The sequence below is a fragment of the Panthera tigris genome, chromosome B3, assembly GCF_018350195.1.
Source record: "Panthera tigris isolate Pti1 chromosome B3, P.tigris_Pti1_mat1.1, whole genome shotgun sequence".
NCBI lineage: Eukaryota > Metazoa > Chordata > Mammalia > Carnivora > Felidae > Panthera > Panthera tigris.
The window spans coordinates 7,651,528-7,661,266 of NC_056665.1; the positions used below are offsets into that span (position 1 = coordinate 7,651,528).

The 9,739-nt window shown below is 50.4% G+C and overlaps 1 protein-coding gene across 2 annotated transcripts in view; it reads left to right on the forward strand.

Moving 5' to 3' along the window:
• NTRK3 (neurotrophic receptor tyrosine kinase 3) overlaps nucleotides 1–9,739 on the forward strand; it is a 538,866-nt gene that overhangs the window by 357,711 nt on the left and 171,416 nt on the right. The window lies entirely within an intron of this gene.

Here is a 9,739-nt window from a genome sequence, read left to right on the forward strand (position 1 = left end):
TGGGGGTTGTCTATAAAGTTCTCCTGAGTGAAGTGGCACCTGAGCCGAGTCTTCAGGGACACATGGAAATCCAAGTAGTTGGAGCAGCTCTTTCCAGAAAGATTGGAAATCTTTAAAAACAGACTTGAGAGAACAGGCCTGTCCAGAGAGCCACCAACAGCTCTGTGTGTCCCTGGGACGTGCGTAACTTGGTGGTGGGGAAGCAAGAGAGGAGGCTGGACGGGTCTTATCCGGATTATCATACCACCATTGCCATTAACATTGCCACCATTTATGGACCAGCTCTGAACTCCAGTCTGAGGAATTTGGCCTTTTCCACCCAAAGCAGTGCGAGTGTGTGTGTGTGAGGGAGATGGAACGGGACTCATTTCGCTGAACATCTTTATGTGGAGAAAACAAGAAGTTCTAAATGCCTTGGATTCTGGAAGTGGAGGAGAATAGGGGGCCTTAGGTCTTTGACACAGGGGAGCTGACAGAGCTGGCCCGGGGAGAGGGAAGCCCAGGGCCGATGCTCAGAAGCCCGAGGGAAGGAGGTTCCTCACCCTGCTGACAAAACCAATACTGAGAATAATGATAGGAATGATAATGATGACAGAATCAGTTTGGCTGTGAGTAACAGAACCCACCCCCCACCAAAATAATGATGGCTTTTAAAAAAAAAATCAACGTTTATTTCTCTCTTGTGAAAAGAAAGTCCGGATATAAGCATTCCAAGGTTTTTATTTTAGTTCTGTGATCCTCAGGGTCCTTCTGTCTTGCTGCTCTGTTGTCTTTACTGTGTTGCTTTATGAGCCAGGTTGGTGGCTAGGGCTCCAGCCATCACATCAGCACTTAAGGGGCAAGAGGGAAGAGGGAGAATGGTCCTAATCCATTCTTTTTAAGGAGACTTCCTAGGACCCTGTGACCCATTGGTCAAATTATGTCACATGCCCCCTAGCTGCAGGGGGAGCTGGGAAATGTAGTCGTTAGGTTGCAAAGACATATGCCCGGCCCCAAAATGGGGAGAAGGGGTAGGCAACTGTAAGTGCCAGAAACCGTGTCATATTTAGGCTCTTTGCTGTGCGGAACACTTTGACCCGTACGTGGCATTTCTGTGGAGGTACTGTTCTCATCAGTCCCGTTTACCTTTGAGGGAATCTGAGGCTCAGACAGGAAACCGAGGCCACACGGTGAGGCGGGAGCAGAGCTGAGACTCCAACCCAGCTCTGAGTGTCTCCAAAGACTACAGTCTTCCCCACCAGGCTCTCCTGCACGACAGCCAACTCCGGGAAAGAGGTGTGGGTGTGGGGCCTCGAAGCCCTGGAACCCGCCCAGACTGTGTGATGTCGCTCTGGCAAGGACTTGCCCTCCTGCCAGGCACCAGCTGAAGAAGCAGGAAGTGAGGAGGACTGGCCTCGTGGGGGAGTGAGAATCAGCGGGGCCTGTCTTCTCCAGCCGGGCACACCGCCGTGGGTCTGCACTGCCGTCGCCTGCTCTGGGCTGCTTCTCTTAACTAATGTCAACTTGTCCTGACCTGTATGGGCACTGAAGGCAGCACCTTCACGACGCTCTTAGCGGCCACAGGCTGCCCCTCGCCTCGTCTTGAGGAGGGGGACACGAGCATTATGTGCCCGTTTGGACCATTGGCGGTCAAGAAGGAGTTCAGTCAGTAGTGTGAAGGAGGCCTCGGTAGGGCTCCCTTCTCAGAGCCCAGTGCGATCATTAGATATTCCAACGTGACTGTGCTATTTTACTATTTACCAGTACAGACTTCATGGTTAGGCAAAAGTTAAATGTATTCATTTATTTAATCTTTATTAAAGGCATCTGTAAGGACTTATTGATTCTTTTTTATTAGCTGAGGGAGGGGAAGCACACTTTCTTGGCAAACAAGTTATTACCCGATGCCAGCTTTGGAAGTTGCTAAACAAGGGGGTCTGTTTTTGAAATACTAAAAGAAATATTTAAACATAAAAATCAATGACGGTACATGAAAAACATTAAAATGGATGAGCAAATTAAAAACAAGTTACTTTTCTCTTAATGAAGATCGTTTTACATGTATTTTTTAAAAAGACCATAAAAGAAAGAGAAGAGAAGCGTTGGCAGCTTCTGGTCTGATAACAAGGCGCAAAACTCAGCCACCTGGAAATTCCGCAGAAGAAATACTGAGATGGCCTTCGAGCGGCTCCTTCCTTCCGCTCTCTGCCTCCACGCACGCACAGCGGCCCGGTGGTCCCGGGGAAAGGACAGTAGGTCTCCCATTCCCGAGGGCTCGACCCCCAGTGACATCACACGCAAGGCAAAGTACCCACTCTTCCCCGTGGCCACATGGACGTGCGTGGCCTGGCGTGGAGCTGCATCTCCGCCCTCATGTCCTTCTTCCCTTCCCGCCAGTACCTTCCCGCCACGGCCCTGAGCTCCTCCTGACCATGCCGAGCACACCGTTCCCTCGGGGATTTGTCATGCATGGTTCCCTCTGCGTAGCCCCGATGGCCTCATGGCTCCCTCAGATGTCTGCTCAGATGTCACCAGCTTGGGGCCGCCCCCCCCCCCCCCCCCCGCCCGCATCATACCCGGTCCCTTAGCCTGCTTCATGTTTCTCCACAGCATTTAGCAGTCCCCCACAGCGTGTTATGTGTACTCTTTACTCTGTGTCATTGGTCTCACCCCCTGGAACCAAGCTCAGTGAGGACAGATTTGGCCTCCTGTGTGGCCGTTGCCGGGCACCTGGTGGGCCCTCCGTTGGTATCTGCTACCCAACCCAGCCTGTGCTCCTCCCCATTTTATCATCTCATCCGGCCTCACAGTAACCCTGGGAAGTGGCCAGGGCAGATGTTATTGTCCCCACTGGGGAAACCGAGGCTGAGAGCGTTCAGGTCAGCAGCTGGGCCAGCCTGGGACTAGACCCAGGGTCTCTGACCTCAGTAGCTGCTCAAGGACAGCTTGACTTTTGAGGCCACATCAGTACCTGATGGGAACTAAGCAGACTCTTGACTGGAAGGGCCAGATATTCTCCAGCACCTTCCAGAACGGGGCTCGGAGCAGAAAACAAACACAGTCAATATTTGTGCAACTGAACGGAACTTAAATTATTGTGATTCAGCCAGGGGCGCAGGTCCCAGCTTGTCGCTTACACAATTCCTTCAGTCTCTTTGAGCTTCAGTTTCCTCAACCCCACAGTAAGGACAGTAGTTGTACTTAACCTTTTGTAGGTAGGACTGTTGGGAGCACTCAGTGGGATGACGCATCACAAATGCTTAGCACGGGCCTGGCACATGGAACGTTTCAAAACTGGTGGCCACTTTTATTGCCATCACTGTTATCCTGCAGCCGTGGCCCTTGGATACTTCGGGAACGCTCAGACCTTGACCTTCAGTTGGGCTCCCACATTCCATAGTAGTTGTAGAAACAGCAGGAGGAAATCTTTGAAAGCACCATCAAGTCGGCAAACCTCTCTAACAGACGTGCAGTCATTACACCACAGGAGACCAGAAGAGTTCTAGGGACAGATGTCCTTGTACAGCGGTTGACCATTTACTGACAGAGGCTGAGCCCCGTTTATGGTGGCTGTGTGACCCTGTGAGCACAACTCCCTCCTAGCCTAGTTTGCTAGGATTCCTAACTATGTCATAACCAAGTACCACAGACTGGGTGACTTAACCAACAGAAGTCTCTCTGCAGTCCTGGAGACTGGAAGTCCAAGATCAAGGTGTCCGCTGGGTTGGTTCCTTCTGGGGCCTCTCTCCTTGGCTTGTACAGGGTTGTCTTCTCCCTGTGTCTTCACATGGTCCTCTCTCTGTAGGTCTGTGTCCTGATTTCCTCTTTTTCTTCTTTTTAAAAAAAATTTTAATTTGTGTGTGTGTGTGTGTGTGTGTGTGTGTGAGAGAGAGAGAGAGAGGGAGAGAGAGAGAGAGAGAGAGAGAGGGAGAGAGAATGTGTGAGCTGGGAGGTGGAGACAGAGGGAGACACAGAATCCGAAGCAGGCTCCAGGCTCTGAGCTGGCAGCACAGAGTCCGATGTGGGGCTCAAACCCATGGACCATGAGACCATGACATGAGCCGAAGTTGGACACTTAACCACCTGAGCCACCCAGGTGCCCCCTGATCTCCTCTTCTTATCAGGGCACAAGGCATATTGGATTAGTGCTGATCCTAATGACCTCATTTTAAGTTAATTACTTCTATAAAGTCCTGGTCTCCAAATACGGTCACAGTTTGAGGTGCTCGAGGTTAGGACGTCAGCATATGAATTTGGAGGGACGCTATTCAGCCCATAACATCTGCTCTCCCCTCCTCCCTCCACTGTGATTCAGGGTGAAGGCAGCTCTCTCTGCGGACATGGTGGGTGTTCTGGAAAATGGGTGATGGCACCTTACCACCATGTTCATTTGCCCATGTTGGTCGAGGGTGCCCTGGGATGCTTGGCCAGAGTGTATGTATATGTGATTGGAGCTGTGGACAGCAGGAAATGGGCGTGAGGCCTGTGCAGATGTGGGGTGTGCCCGGGCTGTGTGTTTATGGGTCTGGGGTACCGTGTTCCGGTTTTGTGCCTGTAGCTCAGGGTTTACAGGGGATGGGAAGAGGGGAGCGACAACACAGAGAACATAGGACACGTACGCTCTTAACCAAGTGAAGTTCCCGGCTCTTGGGGCACAGAATCATTCTGTATTCTGGACTCTCGTCTCCCAGCAGAGCCATCCTTGATCTATCTGAATTACAGATGAACTAGCACCGAGGGGATGCAGCATCCATTGAAATGAACAGCTTTCTAGGGGGAGGGCAGAGAGAGAGAGGGAGACACAGAATCAGAAGCAGACTCTAGGCTCTGGCTGTCAGCATAAAGCCTGACGTGGGGCTCGAACCCACAAACTGCGAGATCATGACTTGAGTCGAAGGCAGACGTTTAACCAACTGAGCCACCCAGGCGCCCCACTTTCTAGTTTATTGAAGGGCTTATTTTTGCTGCCGGTATCAGGCACTCGTCAAATTCTTGGAGTGGCGCAGGCCCCCCTCCTGCCCCCTGGCCTGTTGCTGCTAGAATGTTTTATCTTTTCCAGGAGAGCTCTAATGGGCCTCAGACAGAGAGCTGCCTGTGGCTGAAATAAAGGGGCCGCGTACCTCCTGCGGGCCGGCTGTGTCTCTTATAGATTAGCAATTAGCTTGCTGCTGCTGCTGAATGTGTGAATCATTGGGGAGAAGCCAGAGTCCCATATTGCTTTCTGTTGGCTTGGAGGAGAATAAAATAGGGCACCTCACTGGCAACTAGACCCTTTGCTTATCATCATCCTGTACGTGATGACGTTGAGATTTCCAGAATCTGACACGTGGCTCTTGAGTTGCTCTCCTGACTGTGACCCCACTTCACTTTTCCAGCCATGTGGTTTTGGTCAGCTCAGAGGAGGGTAGAGTAGTTGGAGACTGTCTGAATATGCAGGAGGTTTTCTGCACTGTTAGCTGGGAGGGTCTCCTCCTAGGAATAAGCCCTGGGCTGTGGAGGAGGGTAATGGCGCTAGGGTAGCTTTGGGGCAAAAGTTTTGAAAAGTGGTAGCAGAGGTCTTCTCTCTGCTATGCTAGGAGTCCTTCAGGACAGAAGAGAGGCTGCAACATAGAGCTTCCCCTGTTTGACCTAAGATTTTGGATAACCTTTGACCTCTGGAAGAAAGCTACTCCGTTCCACTGAAGATACGAACCTAACGCGAGTGCCAAATCCTTTTCGTATGTTAATTGATGTGACAACCCCGTGGGTTTGCTTGTCTTCTAACTACCGTTTTACAGATGAAGAAATTGAGAGAGAAGTCAATTCAGGTCTCGAAGGCCACACTCAACTAGGAAATGGAGAAGCCGGGATTTGAACCCAAGATCTATCTGATGTCAAGGGTCCTGTACTTACCTGCTGCATAGGACACTCCAGTTTGCCCCGTAGCTCAAAGCCACCTGAGTTCCTGCAGACCTGCCTCTGACCCTGTCAGAGTCCAAGCCCTGGGCTGTGCTCTCTGCCATCTGCTCCTGCCTTCCACCCGCCAGGGAGAGGGACGGGCTTGGAAAGCGTGTGAGATCTCACCCAGGGGGAGTGAGCCTTGTCACCCGTGGCTTCTGGGGTCCGAGCATCTGCTCGGCTATTCGTCTCTGGCTCTCCTCATTCGTTGCAGGTGATTCACTGTGTCAGCCCCGTGCTGACAGCAGGCTTCTCCCAGCACATCATCAGAGGCGAAGGAAGGGCGAGACCAAAGGGGTCAAACCTTTTTCCCAGAAAGATAATGGCAGTGGGTTTCGGAATGGGTGGGGCAGTAGCCGCCCCAGGCATAAGCAGGGGTCCAGCCCTGGCTTGCTGCGGTGTGGGGATCGGGGTGGTGGTAGCACCTTGCAGCCCCCGGGGCAGAGCTCAGTGCTAGGAGGACAGACCTGACCTACTAGGTGCTCTCTTGAACTTGTAGTTGACAGCAATATAGAAGCACCTCTGCCTTTCCTTGGAGGTCCCCAGAGGCTTCCTGTTCCTGCACCTTCCAGGACTGGCCAAGGAACCTGACTTACTGCCATTGGTCAGGACACATTTCTTTCTGCTCCTGATGACCACCTGAAGGAGTTTGTCGCTCAGGTGCAGGGCAGAAGCAGAAGGGACTTCGTCCCTACCCTGAGCCTGCCAGCCCTCCGTTTGAGGCTTCACAATGTGGAGACACTAGGGGAATGACAGAAGGGGTTTTACCCACACTGTCTCAGAGATTTTCTAACCACGAGGAAGCTCGCTAAGGTTCTGTGGAAGTCAGCAATGAGTGAACTGCACATTTTGTGAAAACGCTGTCTCTGTCATATTTGAAATTTGTGTGAGATTATTTTAATTCTTAAAACAGGTTCCTTCCCAGCTCCAAATTATGATCTCATTCTCAGGCTGAAGCAGTGTGTTTGTTCCCAAGTGGAACCAAGGCCCTGAGGCACGTGATAAACTGTATAAGTATTGCCAACTATAGGTAGGATGTTTACTGTATTTACTTTTCTAAGTTTGGATCATGAACAACAACAGCAGAAAACACAGAAATTTTACCGTCTCCCTTCATCTGCACCCTCCTGCCCTAAATTTTTTTTTTTACTTATTATTAATATTTAAGAGCTATCACTCTGTATGAATCATTGGCTATAAAAAGACATAAATTTTGCTCTATTTCCATTTTCTACACATATTTCTTCAACTTCCTACCATATGATCGAGGTTCCACATTAAAAATACATCTATATGAAAAGGGTCGGTGCTTATAATGCCTCCCCCCTCGTCTTCACTGATTTGTTCAGTTGAGAGCTCGGGGAAACCGAGCTTCCCCACCAGAACCCAGGGGCCTATCACTCTCTGTTTTTTTTCTCTTCTGCCCATTTTCTCTCTGGTTTGATCACGAGCTATGCCTTAACCTACATTCTGGGCATTCTGCCGCCGGGGCACCGTGCTTTGCCGTCGCAGCCTTCGCCAAAGTTTGGTTGTCTCCTTTTGGTGATGATGGGGGACATAAAACGTGACCCCCTTTCAATCCTGCCCTCCCTTCGTCATCAAGGCAGCCCGGATCCTAAGTCTGTTTCAGCTGCCAGGAGGGGAAAACCTGGAGCACACTTTGTGGCTGCCCCATTTAAGGCCTTCCTCCCCATCCTGGGCATTTTGCAGCACAGAATCAAGGGGGATAGGCCCACAGCATGGTGCCGTGATGGCAGAAATCCTGGATTTTCACGTTGGCTGGTTGATGGGGTGATCTCGGGAACTTTGCTGGGTTTTGGTTTGTTTGGTCACGGACTGGAAGGGCAGGAAACCGTGGCCGGCCTTCCTCACCTGTGTTGGAGGGTAACTGGGAACGGGAAGCAAATGAGCCAGTGAACTTGTAAATGCTCGCAATCCTAAGTGCTGTGCGCACGTAGGCAGGTGCTGTGATGGTGAGGATGACCGTGATGTTTCTGAGGGTCATTGGTTTCGCGTATCTTCTATTTCCTGGAAATAGAAATATTTCTATTATTTGGTTGTTCTTACAAAATTGCATTATTACGGTCTGAGCTTGAGCCCAGTCCAAAACCGGGAAGTGCTTTCTCTCCTAGAACTGCCACTGATTCACCAGTGGCATTGGTTGGATGTGGTCACCAAGACGCCACATGTCCCCATCTGCCGACTCCTCCTGCTTTAATTTTTTAAGTGGCACAGACCTGTCTTCGTCTCTTTCCTATAGAGAGGTGGGGAGGGCTGAAAAGGATTGTTGGCACAGAGCATTGAGTTCATCTGCAGAATCCCGGGGGCTTGGGGTTCTACCGTGGGGGCCTGGGCTTTGTATTTATAGCCAGCGTCTAAGCTCACAGGATACATTACACCCTCACAATACACCACCTCCCTCAGCCCTCTGCCACCTCACGGCTTTGTAAAGCACAGGAAGTGTTGGGCTGTGAAGTTAGACACATATGTGTTGAAATCAAAGCTCAGTTGATTTCCACCTGCTTGATGTGGGCAAGGGACTACATTTCTCTGAGCCTCAGTTTCCTCATCTGCAAAGTGGTGATATTAATAAGAGCTACCTGCCTCATTGAACTGTGGGAACCCAGTGGGATTGTGCATGCAGAGAGCACAGTGTCTGGAACATAGTAAGCACTGCTGTATTTTCAGAAGCTAGGGGGAAATTCAGTGTATCCTAATGACCCAGGAGGAAATGGAGCCCCATGAATATTCCGGCTGGATCCATGGGGTTGCCACCATAATGGCACCTACCAAGTACTTTTCAGAACTCTAGAACTGAGATATGATGTATGTGCTATTTTGAATTATCTATTCAGTCAGTCATTGATCCATTTTAGCCATATTGGATGCCTGTCAATGCACTGATCCTTTTGTGGGACGTGGGCATGACTCCAACATGTCCCTGCTCTGCAGGGGCCTCCCTCAGGTAGGGCACCTAAGACCCCAGAACAGGCTTCGGGGCAAGGAGGACTGTGTCCCATGCTGGGGAGTGGGGTTGGATGCCAAGGAAGGAGGGGTTGGGCCGGTGTCTACAGCGGGGGCACGTAGGCCAGAACTCACAGAGGAAGAGGCTGTGAGCCAGGTCAGTAGGATATATAGAACACCATGCCTGGCTTACATTAAGTTCCCAACAAATGGTAGCTATTAATGTTATTATTTAATGCTTTGCTCACAACGGGCATTCAGTGTATTTTTTTGGATTGACTGACTGCCTAACTGGCAGTACAAACAAATGAGGCAGATTTTATTATTCCCATTTCTTTTTTCCCAGAGGGCCTCCAGCTTGTACTGAACTGGTGCTCCATCAGTCATGGCGCTAGAGCCCAAAATACTGCCTCGCACTGAGTTCTTAACCTTGCTCCGCTCCCCTCCCCCGACGTGCCGCACGGCCCGTCTACCTCTGCCCGGAAGGGGGCAGGCCTTCCTTCTGTCAGCTTCCTGTAGCGTCAGATTAAATAATCAGTGCCTTTTTGTGGAGCGCGATCTCTGGGAAGAGATGTGAACGTCCAATTCTAAGCAGTTCCGTTAATCACAGAATTTCATCTCAATAAGCTATTCAGACACACTCCCAACACTTTGTAACTCTCTTAATAATAGCTAATATTTATTAAGCCCCTACCATGTGCCAGGCACTGCGCTAAAGCATCTGCCAGACATTTCTTAATTTAAATATTGCAACAGTCTTAGAATCTGGAAAGGTAGGTGCTACTGTTTTTCCCATTAGTCAGATGGAGACACTGAGGCACGGGAGAGGAAAAATAGCTTGCTCTGCTGAGACCCAGAG